General features: G+C 38.6%; 1 long non-coding RNA gene across 1 annotated transcript in view; it reads right to left on the bottom strand.

Annotated features, from left to right (window-relative positions):
- Positions 1-16,342, bottom strand: part of LOC121314585 — a 141,921-nt gene that overhangs the window by 37,113 nt on the left and 88,466 nt on the right. The window contains exon 2 of the long non-coding RNA XR_005950122.1: positions 162-365. This is a non-coding gene — a long non-coding RNA (uncharacterized LOC121314585). The remainder of the gene's footprint in view (positions 1-161; positions 366-16,342) is intronic.

Genomic DNA, 16,342 nt, shown 5'->3' with positions numbered 1-16,342 from the left:
CTCCATACTGATGTTTGAAAAAGACATGCTTCTCTATTTTTTCTGTTCAACTGTGAAGGTGGTAATTACCCGTCCCTTAGGCAATATCTATACATATGACTATACATAAGCTCTTTTTGCACACACACAGCTCAAAAGGAAGCTGGAGTGGAGGTACTTACCATATGGGGAGCAGGGGTAGAAGGGCATGGTCTCCTTCGGGGGGGTTGGGGGGGGGGAGGTCTCTTGCACTTTGCCAAAGAGCTCACTCGTGGACACTTGGTAAAAAAGCACGCTGTTGGTCAGTCCGCAGGTCTTGATGGCATCCAGGAGATGTAGAGTAGTGTGTCAACATCAGCAGTGTATTAAGCCAAATCAAAGGAAATCTAGAGACAGGAATTAAATGTAAAGAAACAATATGAACGTAGAAAATAAAACTTGGTTATAGCTCCCAATTTCAAAGCTATGTGTATTTATGGATTTATAGTTTTACAAAACAAAGGAAGTGAAACGAATGCATTTTCTGTGTTTAATGAACTGCAGTATTTGCATATACTTGGAGCCGTTTGGTTAAAAAGTCATCAAGTATAGTGGAGTTCAGGCCTGGAAAATGCATATTAGAAGTATGTATCATGCATGCATCTATAACTTTAAACATATAATCATGAAATATACAATAATATAAAAATATACAAATGACTTGGCTGTTATTAGGAGAAAGACATCTACAACAACTTAATGAAGGTATGAGCCATTGTTAGGGTTAAAAGTATTTGGAATAGAGTCATACATTCTTACAACAGAAGAGAACATCATTCACAGATGAATAGTGTTGAGGGGGCAACTTTATTGCCTGCAGGGGACAGTTGATCAACTGTAGGCAGAATGCACACCCACAAACTGCTATGTATGTGAAAAACAATACGCACCATCCTTCTACAAAATGCACATCCTGCACAATTAAGGTATTAGAACAAATTCCTTTTTAAATTTTGGTTTAGTGAGCGAGTCTGGAATCTCTTGCTTATAACTCATTAAACCATTGTCAGTCATAAAACGTGACCCTATTTATATAAGCCCATATAATAACTGCATATGACATACATTTTGATGTACTGTATGCCACAGACTGAGACATATTTCAGCATCATTAAACATCATTAGGCTCCAGACACCTTATCTGTGCTCACACAAACTACCGTAATCTTGAGTAGAGTATAGCATTTCTAAAAAGTGGGGTATTTGACAGTTAAGAAATTGTTGCAGTTTAAACTCAGGATAAGGAATGCATAACTGCCAAGTCTCGATTTTGTCGGGAGATACCCAATATAGAGGGTGAATCCCCTGTCTCCTGCTGAGAAAACTCACAATAATTTAGATAGCCAATTGTTATCCATTTACCTTAAGTAAATTTTCTCAAACAAGCGCACCTACCCACCCCCCACCTGCCTGCTCCCTCGCTCTACAGGGGAACCAGTAAAAAAGGTATGTATATGTCTTAATTCCCCCAGTCTTTCAAATGCTTTATTTATAGATGCCAGCAATACCTACAAGTGAGGTCTACAAGAAAGCAGAGACTAAATTTATAGCCCTAACTGCAGGAGATCAGTCAGATACGAGCATTGAGACAGATGAGGAAAGGGCAAAGCTTACTCCTGATTATGGGGGGGGGGGACTGAAAGTGGATTTGAATTAGCCTTCAGGAAGAAATAGACGATAGGGAAAGGAGTGATAGTAAGGATGTTGACTATGTTCCACAGCCAGAAGTGCACAATGACACCAGTTCTGATGAATTATGTCATGAGTATTGCAGTTGGTAAGGAAGCCAAAAACAAAATCCAACAAAAAAATAAAAACATCTAAGTTTTAGCATGGAGAATGGTTGACTCAGAGCCTGTTAGCACTAAGTGGATGCCAACACCACCAGATAATGAAGATACACCTGACCAATATTTCAAAAAAATGTTTTTAGACAACATTTTTGATCACTTAGTTTAGCAAACAAACCATTATTCTCTGCAACCGATTGGATCATCTGTCAGTACAACTAGAAATAGAGCAATTCCTACAAATTCACATTTTGTGTGGGATAATACAAATGCCTTCTTATTGCATGTATTGGAATGAAGTCGTTTCAATCTGATTGCAGATGGAATGCCCTGGAACCAATCTGATAAGCTTCAAAATTCCATACATCTCAATGACAACAGCAACCTACTCCCTAAACACCACCTGCAATATAACCCACTCTTCAAAGTGCGTCTTTTCTAACATTAGTCAATGTCACAAAGATGGCCGAAGTGGGCGGCGTCAGAACCAGAAAAAGGAATACACACAGACAGGACAGATGATGTGAAGTGATGATGGCGCTTGCTTGCGCTGGTTTATTGTAAAATAAAAGGGTTTAAACAAACAGAAAACAGGACACGACACTCTACGCCAAAATAAAAAGACAAACAAAAACGGACTATACTTAACAAAACGGTGCACGGACAGACACACTGACAAACACGGTGAGTTTACATAAACAAGTATCATGCTGGTCCCACCAGCACGCAATAGCAATTGTTGTAAATAATTTCTCCTCTCTCTCCCATTCTCCACTCACCAAACACCCAACCCCGACTGGGTGAAAACATGTTGTTTTTATGCAGCTGTACCAAGACTCAATTGTTAATCAATCATTCAGTTGGAGTCTCAATACAACTGCACGTGAATTAATAAAAGTGCAATTCCCCGTGCTCACATATTATTACTTTTTACTTGCACGTGAAGTGCTGTGCAATCCTCGTGCCTAAATACAAATATACATTTTAAACACTTGTGTTACACAATCTCGTTTATATCCTGTGTACCAATGACTATACACCAACATTTAACACACCACATGCAACATATAACAGATAATATACACAGGGGCGGGCACTTTGTCACAGTCAAATAAATGTAAAAGCAAGTAGCCCATGCATTATTTCAAGGTGGCAAGTCTCTGAAGTGCAAAAGAGGCCGACCCTCCCTCGATTCCCTGGAAGAAGAGGCACCTAGATGCAAGGTTTCCCAGAGACCAGTGGATGATGTGAGACTTGATGGGATGGCTCATTGGCTTTAGCATGTGGAGGAAAAGCAGAGGTGTAAGCTCTGTATAAAGTCCTACTCCCGCATCCAATGGGAAATGTTGATTGGCTCTGTGTCTTACAAAAGACAGGAATTGCTTCAAAAACCTTGACACAAAGTAAAAACACTATATGAATGTTACAGTCAACTTAACATATATACTACTGGTCAAAAGTTTTAGAACACCCCCATTTTTCCAGTTTTTATTGATATTTAAGCAGTTCAAGTCCAGTGAATAGCTTGAAATGGTACAAAGGTAAGTGGTAAACTGCCAGAGGTTAAAAAAAAAAGTTTAGGTTACCAAAAACTGAAAAATAATGTATTTCAGAGTTATACAAAAAGGCCTTTTTCAGGGAACAAGTAATGGGTTAACACCTTACAGCTGTTCTGCAGCAATGGAAGTAAATTAAGCCTTGAAAGTTGGTGCTTACAATTCCTACATGTGTCCCAACTTTTGTTGATTACTTACAAACCCTCTGTCTGTATAAAATCAGTGTTGGAACAGACTGTGTTACTACAACCTCTTAAGCATTATTTGGACAGTACTGTACTGCAGGAAGTAGTACATTGCTGTCATAATGGCGAGAAAAAGGCAATTAACAAAGGAAGACAGACAGACCATTATAACCCTTTAGAGAAATTGCAAAGAAAGCCAAGGTGTCAGTGAGTACAGTTTCCTACACCATCAAAAGGCACTTGGAAACTGGAGGAAACTCTGACAGGAAGAGGTCTGGCAGACCCAAAGCCACAACAGAATAAGAAGACAAGTTTCTGAGAGTCAACAGCTTGCATGATAGGCGGCTCACAGGACAACAGCTTCAAGCACAGCTTAACACTGGTCGAAGTAAGCAAGTCTCAGTTTCAACTGTGAAGAGAAGACTTCGAGCTGCAGGTTTGACAGGTCGAGTGGCAGTAATAAAGCCATTGCTAAGATGGCAAAATAAGAAAAAGAGGGTTGCCTGGGCCATGAAGCACTGCCAGTGGACTATTGAAGACTGGAAGAAGGTCTTATGGACCGATGAATCAAAATTTGAAATCTTCAGTTCATTACGCAGGGTTTTTGTACGCTGTTGAGTAGGCGGAAGGATGGTTCCTCTGTGTGTGACACTAACTGTCAAACATGGAGGAGGAAGTGTGATGGTCTGTGGCTCTTTTGCTGGATCCAGAGTCAGCAACTTGCACAGAGTGAGTGGCACCCTGAACAAAAATGGCTACCACAGCATTTTGCAATGCCATACAATACCCTCTGGAATATGTCTAGTTGGTCAGGGGTTCATCCTACAGCAAGATAATGACCCAAAACATACCTCCAGGCTAAGTCAGAACTACCTTAGAAGAAAAGAACAAGACGGTGGGCTTCAAATCATGGAATGACCAACACAGTCTCCAGACTTAAACCCCATCGAGCTGGCTTGGGATGAACTGGACAGAAGGGTGAATGCAAAGCAACCTACAAGTGCAACACATTTGTGGGAACTTCTGTAACAGCATTGGGAAGAAACTATTTTGATAGAAAGAGTGTGTTCGGCTGTTATATCTGCAAAAGGTGGCTACTTTGATGAGTCAAAAATTTAGTTTAAATTTTGTTAAACAAAACGATTCCCTGATTTCTTTTTTTTTTTTATGTCCACATGTTTATTTGTTATATCATTTAATTTTAGAGTACATTGAGACATTAAACAACGTAAATTTCAATAAAAACTGGAAAAATTGAGGTGTTCTAAAACTATTGACCGGTAGTGTAGGTTTGGTCTTGATTGACAGGAAAAGTATATTACCGCTTTTTAAATTATTAATTAGTTCCCTTTGTGTTAACATCAATTTTTTTTTTTTTAGCAAACAGAGATAATAACGTTTTTGAGGAAAACATCCTAGTTGAATTTTTGTGCTTTTTAAAATTACAGTTATGTTAAACATGTTTTTTATTCAAATACTTCACATGTACTTTAAATTGCTTACAAAATCTTTAAAAAAAAATTACAAAAACAATTACACATGTTTTTACTTCAGTATGGCCCACTGATTCCAAATGAACTCATGTTGGAATTTAAATATAAAATATGTAGTTGCATTTTTTTTTTTTTTTTTCAAATTTAAAATATTTATTTTATTAATTTTCTGAGATCTAGCAATAAATGTGGGGTGGAAAGGGTTAAAACTAACTTTTAAAAAAACAAGTACAAATAAATACATAAATAAATATCTAACAATATACTTAATAATTTTACAGACCATATGTTAACATATTAGAAGATTAGAAAACTGGTCTACTATTTTGACAGGAGGGATCTTTCTTGTAGTTCTAAATCAGTACACTTAAGCAAGGTTAACTTTTCTTGACCTGAATACTGGTCTGCAGTGCTGAATGAGTTAAACTGGAACAGGCTATTTTTTTTGCATAAAAACAAAGCATATCAGCAATCATAATTAATGGGGAATGCTTCTCTGAAAGAGTGGTTAGTAAACATGGATACAGTTAATAAAATGGTTAAGTGAAATAAATGAGCCGTGGTTGTAATGTAGAAGCACAGACCTGAAATTTAGAGAGAGATATAAATGCATGTGGCTGCAAAAAGGTACATTTTTATTGGACACCAATTATCAAAGGAGAATACACTATTTTAAGTGTCTGTAGCAATGAAATAGCCAGAAGTTAAAAAAAAAATGGAAGTGAAACAGTACCTTGTTAAAAGGCAAAGTTGAATGTGAGAATCATAAACTACACCTGTTTACCAAATATGAAGACAATATCTCAACGTTTCCCTCTCATACAAAAACATTTTAAAAAAACATGGTCTCAAAATGGCAGCCATGTCAACATCCAGGTCAAGTTCACCATGTAAAGATGAAGTCAGAGACAAGTTTATGGAATTACTGACAGCAAAGGGTAGATTTTTCTTGTAATATACAATATTTTACATCCTACAAAATAATAGATTACAGTACTGAATATAAAACACATCTCAAAACTTTGTATGTATTATCTGAGGTGAGTATATGAAGTTAACCCCAACTACCCCCCCCCCCCCCCCCCCCCCCCCCCCCCCCCCGCACACTCACAGAATGAGAAAAAGGTCGGTTTCTGAGAAGTTACTCTTTCCAGCCAAAGACTTCATTAATGGAATGTACAGATACAGCCGATAAGAGAGCGAAGAACAGGAGGAGGAGCGGGAGAGATAAATCTGCTCATGAGAATCAGAACAGCCATAAAACTGTGTCAGAAAAATGTTACCTCCCCATTCTTTTTTTTCTCTTATCTTATTGTCCATTTATTATTAATTTGATGGGGAGGGGGAGATGTCAATTTTCTGTGGTGAGAGCCATTTATCTCACAGAAAAAAAAGAAAAACAAATATCTTCAAGCCTACTGCTCAGAGTTTCTCTGGTTTCTATGTGCCAAATGAGAAAGCAGGAGCAAGAAGAGCAGTCAAAAGAAGTCTCTGAAGCCCCTTCCAGAAGATCAAAGGTTTCTTTCCTTAAACATTATGGCACCATAATGGTTTTGCGGAGTCAGAAAGGCCTTTCAGCTTGAAATGTTGTAACTTGAATGATTAGTGACACTATAATAATTTGAAAGTTTGCTTACACAGAGAGATCCAGCTGTGCCAGAAGCTTTAAAAAAAGAATGCCAAAAAACACGAGTTGTGGAGCCACTAGAGAGTATTAGTATGGAGATGTAAAAAGATAGCCAATTCATTTTTCCCTTTTATACGTGCTCTGGGAAAAGAAGACTGAGAATAAAATGTGGGAGAGAGAATATGGCTTTTAGTTTTTAATAAGTACTTTTACAGTTTTAACTTCTTCCCAAAAATAATATGAAGATATTAAAAAAAAAAAAAAAAACTAAAATTTGAAAGCACACTAGAAGTCCAACGCAATCATATATATTTCTTCACAAAAGAGTCACTGGTGCACAACAATGCTTAATATTGAAGAGGTGCTGACCAGTATAAGGCAATTGTATGTAGTGAAGGTAGAGTCTCTACAGCAATCTGTAGCAAAAAAATCTTTGAGCCAAACATTCAATTTTAGTGGCTTACCAAAAAAGTTTCCGTAGGGACATTCATAGTCGCACTTTCAACATTTTCTTCTTCAAAGGGATTCAATGTGCAACTATTGCTGGTTTATATTCATCCATATATTCCTTATTTGTTTAAAAACAAACATTTTGACAAACTAACGTGTCTTCATCAGGTTCATATTAATTGTGAATTAAAGGGTGGCTTTACATTTAAACCAATCAATTTAACAACTAGTTAAATATCTCATATGTGCCTCAGTTAGGTCATTTGCTTAGGCAATAAAGCATTGACTAATAATTATAAGAAACAATCTAAACATCATCAAACAGCAATTTCAAAATTGACAAGTTAATTGCACAGAACAATTAAATGACAAGTCGTCTTTAATGATTTAAGTAATATAAAGAGGTTTTACAAGTACAGCGATCAGTTAAGCAGACAATCAATTATCTACTGTGTATTCATTAATTTAGTTATTCCATAAATAATTAAATAACCCTTATAGGAAGAGTATACTATTATTTTATTATACAGACTTGAAGTCAACAAGTTCATTATCCCAAACTTCAAAACAGAAGTTAATCAATCATGTATAGCTTACAACCATCAATGTAAAAATGAAACACAGGCATTATCAACAGAACACTAATTAAATGAACAAAATACATTATCAGTAATCAACATATCAAATCTCAGTTAATTTTATCCATTGATCAATTAAGTAGCAGTTTTACAGTAGACATTCCTATGAATAAATAGACATTAACCTTAACAACAGTAGTTGCACATTGAATACTTTTGAACTTATGAGATACATATATATTATATATATATATATATATATATATATATATATATATATATATATATATATATATATATATGTATTAATATAGGTTTCCAAAGGGTTATAGAGCACTGGATTAATCAATCAAGTAATATTTAATTCATGTTTGTAAAATAAAAATGAAAAGCATGGCAATTCATAATGATTAATCGACATCTACTGTATATTTGAAATATTGGCAAATTGATGCATCAAATCACAAACATTTTTCTCAAATTAGTACCGATACATACTAGAAGAAAAGCAATATTAGACAAAGCCTTTGTTGCATGAGTGTTGGAAAATGATCCTCTCCTCTTTCAGCTGTAAAATATGTCAGCAAACAAAGATTACTGGTTCAATTTCACAGAAAATTGTTTTTTTGTTTGTTTTTTTTATTTTATTTAAGAGCTGATTTATAATCCTAAGAAGCGACTAATGATGTAGAACAAACTCCTACCAGGGAAGGTCGACTGAGGTTAACAAACTGCTGCCTCACATTCTTCACCTGCTGGCTTAGACACGGCAGCTGTAGTGAAATCCTGAAATATTGGGTTAACTTTTCCCTCCACAGTCCTCTCCACCCTTGCAAATGCTTTCCTTGTCTGAACCGAACAGGGTTGATTTAAAAAAAGGTCAGTCCCTCACACATGTGATTAATTTGGTATGTAAATGACAGCCTTGTCATATACTGTACATATTGTATCATATACATCTGAATATATTTTTACGAATGTCAGTTTCAGGTCAGTACTGTATCCAAGAGTGTATAAACTAACAATGCTGAATGAGTAACAGCCTCAAAAGTGAGGACAGTGGGTTAATCTGGCAAAGAACTTAATCTGGCAGATTTAAACGCTTACATTCTCTGAAGTTGTACTATATGTGGTAGTAATCATTGAGGAATGGTCATAGAGCATCACAGAATCACTGTCAAAGTACTGCTGTCCTAGTTACAGTAGTTTAAAATGCATTGCCCAAACCCTGTACCCAAATCATTGGTTAACGGATTTAAGGGTAAAACATATTTGTTCCAGGACCTGGAGCAAATGTATTGTTGAGTTATGGGTGTACAGTAGGGACACAAGCCGCTTTCCTAATTTAGTATAGTGTCACAGGGAAGACGTTAATGGATTCGCTCTGGTGTACCTGCTGAACTTTGAGTTGATGATACCAATTACAGCTTTATAGTCCTGTCATTCACCTAAATATAGATTAAGCCTTCTTATTTCATAACACAAAATGTACATTTACAAGCTTTCTTTATGCACCTCAGGTTAAACTACACAAACAAAACACACCTTATTAAATGTAACATGTTTTTATTTGACATTTTCATGAGCACGTTGTACTTTGCTTGATCTAGAAACTCTTAATCCTTAGAAATGTCAAGAATTATGAAAAAAAAGCTACTAAAATTGTGGCACATCCACACCACTGCAAACAGCACTAAATTAAATGACCCTTGATACTGACAGTCTTGCAAAACTTTTAACTTTCAACTGAAGAGGCATAGAATTGATTCCATTTATCTACCCGACACCCCAAAGCCTGGCCCGGAATAAAGTTAAACACAGTCAATTACTTTTATTTCATTCTCACATAAGAACAGATTGCATACAGGGATTCAAGTTGTATGTTCCTGCATAAATTGCATGACAACAGATACAAATAAGTATCTGTCATAATATGAGCAGCATATAGTACAGTCAGAGTGAAACTAGAAAGCAATCAGTTCAAGTGCTTGGGATTTTTTTAGAAGGTAGAATGAATAAAAGCCACATTGGGGATTAAAAAGCAGCAGAGTAGCTGGATCCTGAAAGGTTTGACAAGTTAAATCAAACAAATTGTTCTAATGCTTGCATTCTTCGTAATTATGTAACTATTGTTATTTCACCAGCACTGCTGAAGTTTGAAAAGGCTGGATCCAAAGCCTGGGGCCCTTAGGTCAAGTTCTGACAGATATTGTTCTTTACTTGGCTGTCTGGGAACTTTGCCAAGTCTTGTCAGTATTGGGGGTCCACAGCCAAGTAAATACACAAAAATAATAATAATAATAATAATAATAATAATAATAATAATAATAATAATAATAATAATAATAAAGTTACATGTATACATGTATTTTTATTACAAAGTTTTCTGTGATCCAGACTTGGGGCTCAGAGGAGACATTTAAGTCTATCATGAGCTGCAGCAAACATTTTTTGTTTTTTTTGTGGAAGGTGGAAGGTGGAAGGTGGAAGGTGGAAGGGGGGGGCTTATTTGTACTTAAAAGAAAGTTGTAAAGCAGAGTAGAACACAGTTTTAATCTTTAATTGCAGGTGTAGTTTAACAAATTGAAAAGGTTGAGACCCTAAATGTAAAATATTATACTATTCTACAGTACTGTTTAAATTTAGGATTGTTGGCAATACTGTTATATAATATTGTTTTAGTTTTTCTTTATTTCATACGTCTAGCACAAATGAACTGTCTAAGGTCTTTAGATAAAAAGAAAATAGACAAACTAAGTGCTCTGATTGGCTGATAGGAAAATTAAGAGTTTTAAATTGAGAGAATTTGCTCTGGCCCAGTAGCTGTGAGTAAGTTATCTAATAAGCCTACCTAAAATGATATGGGACAGTAGAGGTGTGTTTTAAAACAAGGATTACAGAAAATAAAGGCACAAATAATTTATACTATCAGGATTTTTTCCAAGTATGTCAATTAATTAATAAATGCCAATTATATGAAAGGTGAAACATAAGGGCATTGTGAAACACCAGGTAGCAAACTGAATTGTAGGCTGCAGGTGTAAATTTGTAACAAGATTAGATTTTACAGACTGATTTTGACGGTGCAATTGGAAATTATACAACCACATCATAATTAAAGAATAAGTAACTATAAATGTAATTGTATTTATTTTTTCACCTTTGTCTTTCAATTCTGCTTGCCGGATAATAATAATATGAAGACAGTGAGCCCAGCAGAGTTAAAAGATAACCACATCATGTGATTCTTTGGAAGGAAGAAGTACATTACTTCAAAGAAGTCACAACTAGAATTGTACAAGCACAGACAATGCCAGGTGGATTCTTATAGAGACACAAATGATTAAAGTGCAATATCGAAGCAGCATAACCACTTCACAGTCATTTTAAACATCAAAAAAGAAAGTGATTCATTAATGCTCTGACACTGGCATCTTTGTTTATTTTCTTTTGGAAACCATATGAATTGTAATTTAATTTATCCACTTAGTGAGCAAAGCATGACAAATTATCTACACCAGTTAAAGATAAAGAATGAGTCCCCCAAAATAGTAAGTCAACCAAACAAACAAAAGTCTTACTCCATGTGGTGGTGCTGAGTGATGGTGAGGTTTTCAAGAGGCAATCAGGAAGCAAAAGGGTAATTGCAATCAAAACTTTTATTAAATGTTAAAGTGAAACCTCAAAATAAATAAACTATTTACAAAAATAGCATCCAGCAGACAATTGAACAGTTGTGTTTTTAACACAGACCCAATAATCTAGGTCACTGCAGAGAGCCTACATCAGGCCTCTAGCCACTGCCCCTGCCCTTCCCACCAAGGGCCGGGGTTTCCATGCAGCTTAGAAAGTCATCACTCTCACACAACAGTCATTTATGTGAGGTAGCATGCAAATACCATGCACATTCCATGCTCCATAGCAAGCCTGCGTCTAAAACAGTGTATGACTTTAAGGGGTGGGTAAATATCTTCTCACACTAAAAAGCTGCACATTTGGCCAATAACTTTTCTTTTTAAATGGAAACATGTCCTGACATCATAATCATGCTTTCAAGACTTCAGAACTGAAAATCCTGTTTTTGAAATAAACATGCACAACTTTATACTGTATGTAAAGGCCGTGCCACCAAGCAATCCTTTATTGTCTGAGAGCTGCTGGAAGTAGCCAAGACATATCCTGAAAGTTCTACCAAAATAGCAATATAAAAAGGTGAGACTTATTTTTCTTTTTCCATGGAAATTGCCCCATGTCAACCACTCTCTGGTGGCATCTACAGAGTACAAACAATTAAGTCTGTTTACTTCCCTTTAAAAAATAAATGTCCTTCTCCTCCCTTTTTAAATGTCTCTCACAGTTAGTAATTTAAGAACTTGGTACTGGCAACATAGCAGCCTTGGAACTGGCAACATAGCAGCCTTGGTACTGGCAACATTGCCTCCCATCAACCCTTTAAAGTCCCTGTTCTTGGCCCAGGACTTTGTGTGGTACTTTTGGGCTTTTAAAGAGGGAGGTGGCCATTGAGGCCATTTGTGGAAACGTGCTTGCACGGGTGGGTGGGGGAGGGGGGGGGGGGGGGGGAGTATGTGACAATTGTTCCCGCCCCTGTGTATATTATCTGTTATGTTGCGTGTGGTTTGTTAAATGTTGGTGTATAGTCATTGGTACATGGAATATAAACGGGTCTGTAACACGAGTGTTTAAAATGTGTATTTGTATTTAGGTACGGGATTGTACATCACTTCACGTACATTTAAAGTAGTTAAAATGTGAGCACGAGGTTGCACATAATTAATTCACGTGCTGGGATTCAAGTGAATAATTAATTAGTAATTGAATCACAGCACAAGAGTATATATAGATGCACATTTTCACATACTCGCGGTTGGGTGTTCGGTGAGTGGAGAACGAGAGAGAGAGTAGGAGAATGATAATTTCAATTGATACTTGTTTATTTAACTCACCATGTTTGTTTGTCGATCTGCTCACCATTTGTAAAGTGTTAGTCCGTTTTTGTTTGTCTTTTTATTTTGGCTAATGTGCCGTGTCCTTTGTTTTTCGTGTTTGTTTAAACCCTTTTATTTTCAATAAACCGGCGCAAGCAAGCGCCATCATCATTTAATTTCATCCATCCTGTCTGTGTATTTCATTCCTTTTCCTGGTTCTGACGCTGCCCACTTCGGCCGTCTCTGTGACACGTGGTGTCCTGCGTGGGATTTAACAGCACCTTCAAGCATCAGAACAGGAGAGGTTTTTTGTGTGAAAAAAAAATAAAAATTGGAAAAGGTGGCCAGAGGAAGCAGCAACCTCCCCAGCAGCCAGAGCAGGTGCTCTGGTGTGAGATGACTGCGTCCAGGGAAATTTGGGACGAGGACCTGGATGCATTTGTGGAGGCTTGGGAGAGCCAGGGGGGATGGTGCCTCCTGTACAAGAGATACAGGCATGGAGTGGCTCCTGGATACAGAAGGGGGGCAGTTTCCATGCCAGTAGCCAGAGCCAGAGTGACTGGAGGCCCAGGAGAGGAAGGTGAGGAGGAGGCAGGGAAGAATGCCTGCTGGTGTCGCCTCCAGTGCCAGAGGGAGAGGAGCCATCTCCAGCGCCAGAGGGAGAGGATCCATTGCTGCCGTCTCCTGCGCCAGAGGGAGAGGTCCCACCGCTGTCTTCAGAGCTGCACCAGTCCCCTGCAAGTGAGGGAGAGCAGCACCAGTCCCCTGTAACAAGGGTAGACTACCCGCTGCTTTTACCTCCATTGCCAGGAGACTACGCGCCGCTCCCACCGCCAGGAGACTACACGCCTCTGCCACCTCCACCGGCAGGCGCAGAGCAGCAGGAGCTGCCTCTGCCTCCGCCACCTCCACCGGCAGGCACAGAGCAGCAGGAGCTGCCTCTGCTTCCGCCACCTTCACTGGCAGGAGACTACACGCCTCCGCCACCTCCATCGGCAGGAGCAGAGCAGCAGGAGCTACCTCTGCCTCCTCCACCAGCAGAGGGTAAATGCCTGCTGGGTCCGTCCACCAACAGAGGGTGAATGCCTGCTGGGTCCCTGTCCACCAGCAGAGGGTGAATGCCTGCTGGGTCCCTGTCCACCAGCAGAGGGTGAATGCCTGCTGGTATCACTTCCCCCACCGGCAGAGGGTGAATGCCTGCTGGTATCACTTCCCCCACCAGCAGAGGATGAATGCCTGCTGGTATCACTTCCCCCACCATCACAAGGAGAGGAGCTGGAGCTGCCTCTGCCTCCATCGCCATCAGGGGGAGAGGAGCAGGAGATGCCTCTCCCTCCACCAGAAGGACCAGGTCTAGATGCTGGCAGTCCTCAGCAGCCCTTGCCCTTGTAACCGCCCGGCCGCAGAGCACGGGGATTTGCACTTTACTAATTCACATGCAGTTGTATCGCGACTCCAATTGAATGATTGGTTAGCAATAGGGTCTCTATACAGCTGCATAAATGCAGCATGTTTTCACCCACTCGGGGTTATGTATTTGGTGACTGGAGAATGGGATTGGAGACAGAGGTAAAAATAATAATAATAATAGTAATCATTAAAAACAGAAGCTCACAGTGTTTTGTCTGTATAGTCCAGTATGTTTGTCTTTTTGTTTTGGCTGCCAGTGCCGTGTCCTGTTTTTGTCCTGTTTTATTTTATAATAATAAACCGCGCAGCAGCGCATCCATTTATCATTTCATCTCGCAGTACTGTACTTCTTCTGGTCTGACATCCCCACTACAGCCATCTTTGTCACAGGGACATAGAGCACTCCATAACGCTGCTCGATTGCCACTTTTCAAGCATGCACTTCGAGAAAGGTGCACAAAACTCGCTGAAACTATGATTAGCTAGTGCCTCCTTGCTGTCCTCTTGCCCCAGACAAGAAGAGCATCTGCCATGCTTATCCTCAAAAGGCAGACTGGCCTTGCCTGTGTCACAGAGATAAAACCCAGGCATGTGTACAGCATACAGTTGCTGCCTCAATCAGCACATAGATATCGATCGTGCAGGTCAAGACCCAAGCGGGACCGGTGATTTGAGCACCATCAGTAGCGGACTGGAACTGGATCGGTACCTCAAACATATTAGGTTGGTTCAGTACTGGTTTGCTGTATTTAACACCTGGTCAGTACTGGTTCAGGACCAGTGTGGTACTGTTTCGGTGGTATCTGCACCATATAGAATAGGGTTGGTACAGGTTTGGTGACTAGGATCAGGTCAATACAGCATTCGAACCCGGGACTGCACTGGGTCAGTTCATTTAGCACCAGGTCGGTACAGTACGGTATCGGAACCATACTGGAACAATACTGGGTCGGTTCGGGGACTTTAGCTCGGGGTCGGTATGGTACGGTACTGGGTCGGTACCGGATCGGTGACTTTAACACCAGGTCAATACAGTACAGTACAGTAGTCATGCCCACCTGTACAAGCCTCTGGCAAAACCACTCAGTCAGTCACCACACAAACGAGAATGAGGGAAGCCTTCGTAATAGGGATGCTAAAGCTATGTGACAAAGTGGCTGAGTGAGAACAGGTGCAGGAGTGATGCAGTGCAGTAATTAAACAGACAGTGTCTTGTAATCCAGTTTGGAAAAATTGTGTTTATTTTTATTCCATAATTCCCCGGCAATACACAACAATGTGTACTGCACAGGGTAAATAATAACAGGATTGTGGTGCCAATTAATAAGCACAATATCTGACCCACAATAATATATATAAGGTCATCAGTCCTCGGTGCATGCAGTAGTGCTCGTGGTGGATGATATAGGTTATTTAGTGACTGTTGGTGAAGTGTCGTTCCAGCTTAGTGCTGACCCTAGGCAACAGCTCCAGAACTGTGCTAGCTGTCTGTTTATGTGCAAGACAAGAAAAGACAATTACAATGAGAAAGGCTAAAGGAGACATTTAGCCAAATCTACAGTATATTCCATTGCCGGTATTGTGTAAATTAAGAGAATTTCCTAAACAAATAACACAAAATGTGATGTTGTGCTTTCTTTTAGTATATCTGAAATAAAATACAATGAAAAACCTTAAATAGTTTTAAAATAATCTCTTAAAGCTGGTAATGTTTATCAGTCATTTTTTTTGGTCAATCTAATTTTAGTCATGAGTATTAACTATTACGTACAACAAACACTTTATTGATATGGTAACAAAGATTTTATTAACTTATTATTGGTGTTCTTAATCTAATTACTGTTGGTGAAATACAACACATTAATAAAGTCAATGAAACAATTAATACATGGCTTACACTGCACTTATTATTTAAAAACATTATTGTTAAGTCTCCACTGAATGTTTTATTGAACAGCATAGTTTTGAATGATTACCTGCATAAAGATACACACGTTCTGTGTACAGCTTTAGAAACCCCCGACAAAATTATATTTATTTCCTTGCATTGCCAGACACTTTTGTAAAAACAGATCATATTTTATCAGACACTCCTTTACATTCACGTTACAACCACTACAAAGTTCAAAGAGGTCAGTAGCAACCCACTGGTTGTTAATAGTCTTGAGCCAGACGTTGTGATTCATCCTGTTTGGTTTTGAAGTCTCTTACTCCTACTTAACCTACAACCAAGTCAGATTTCCATAAAAAGTCAAGCAAATGAAGGGACTCAAAATGTCAACATGACTG

This window comes from Polyodon spathula, chromosome 4 (assembly GCF_017654505.1).
Source record: "Polyodon spathula isolate WHYD16114869_AA chromosome 4, ASM1765450v1, whole genome shotgun sequence".
NCBI lineage: Eukaryota > Metazoa > Chordata > Actinopteri > Acipenseriformes > Polyodontidae > Polyodon > Polyodon spathula.
The sequence above is the reverse complement of the archived record's forward strand: the minus strand, read 5'-3'. Positions and strand labels throughout refer to the sequence as shown.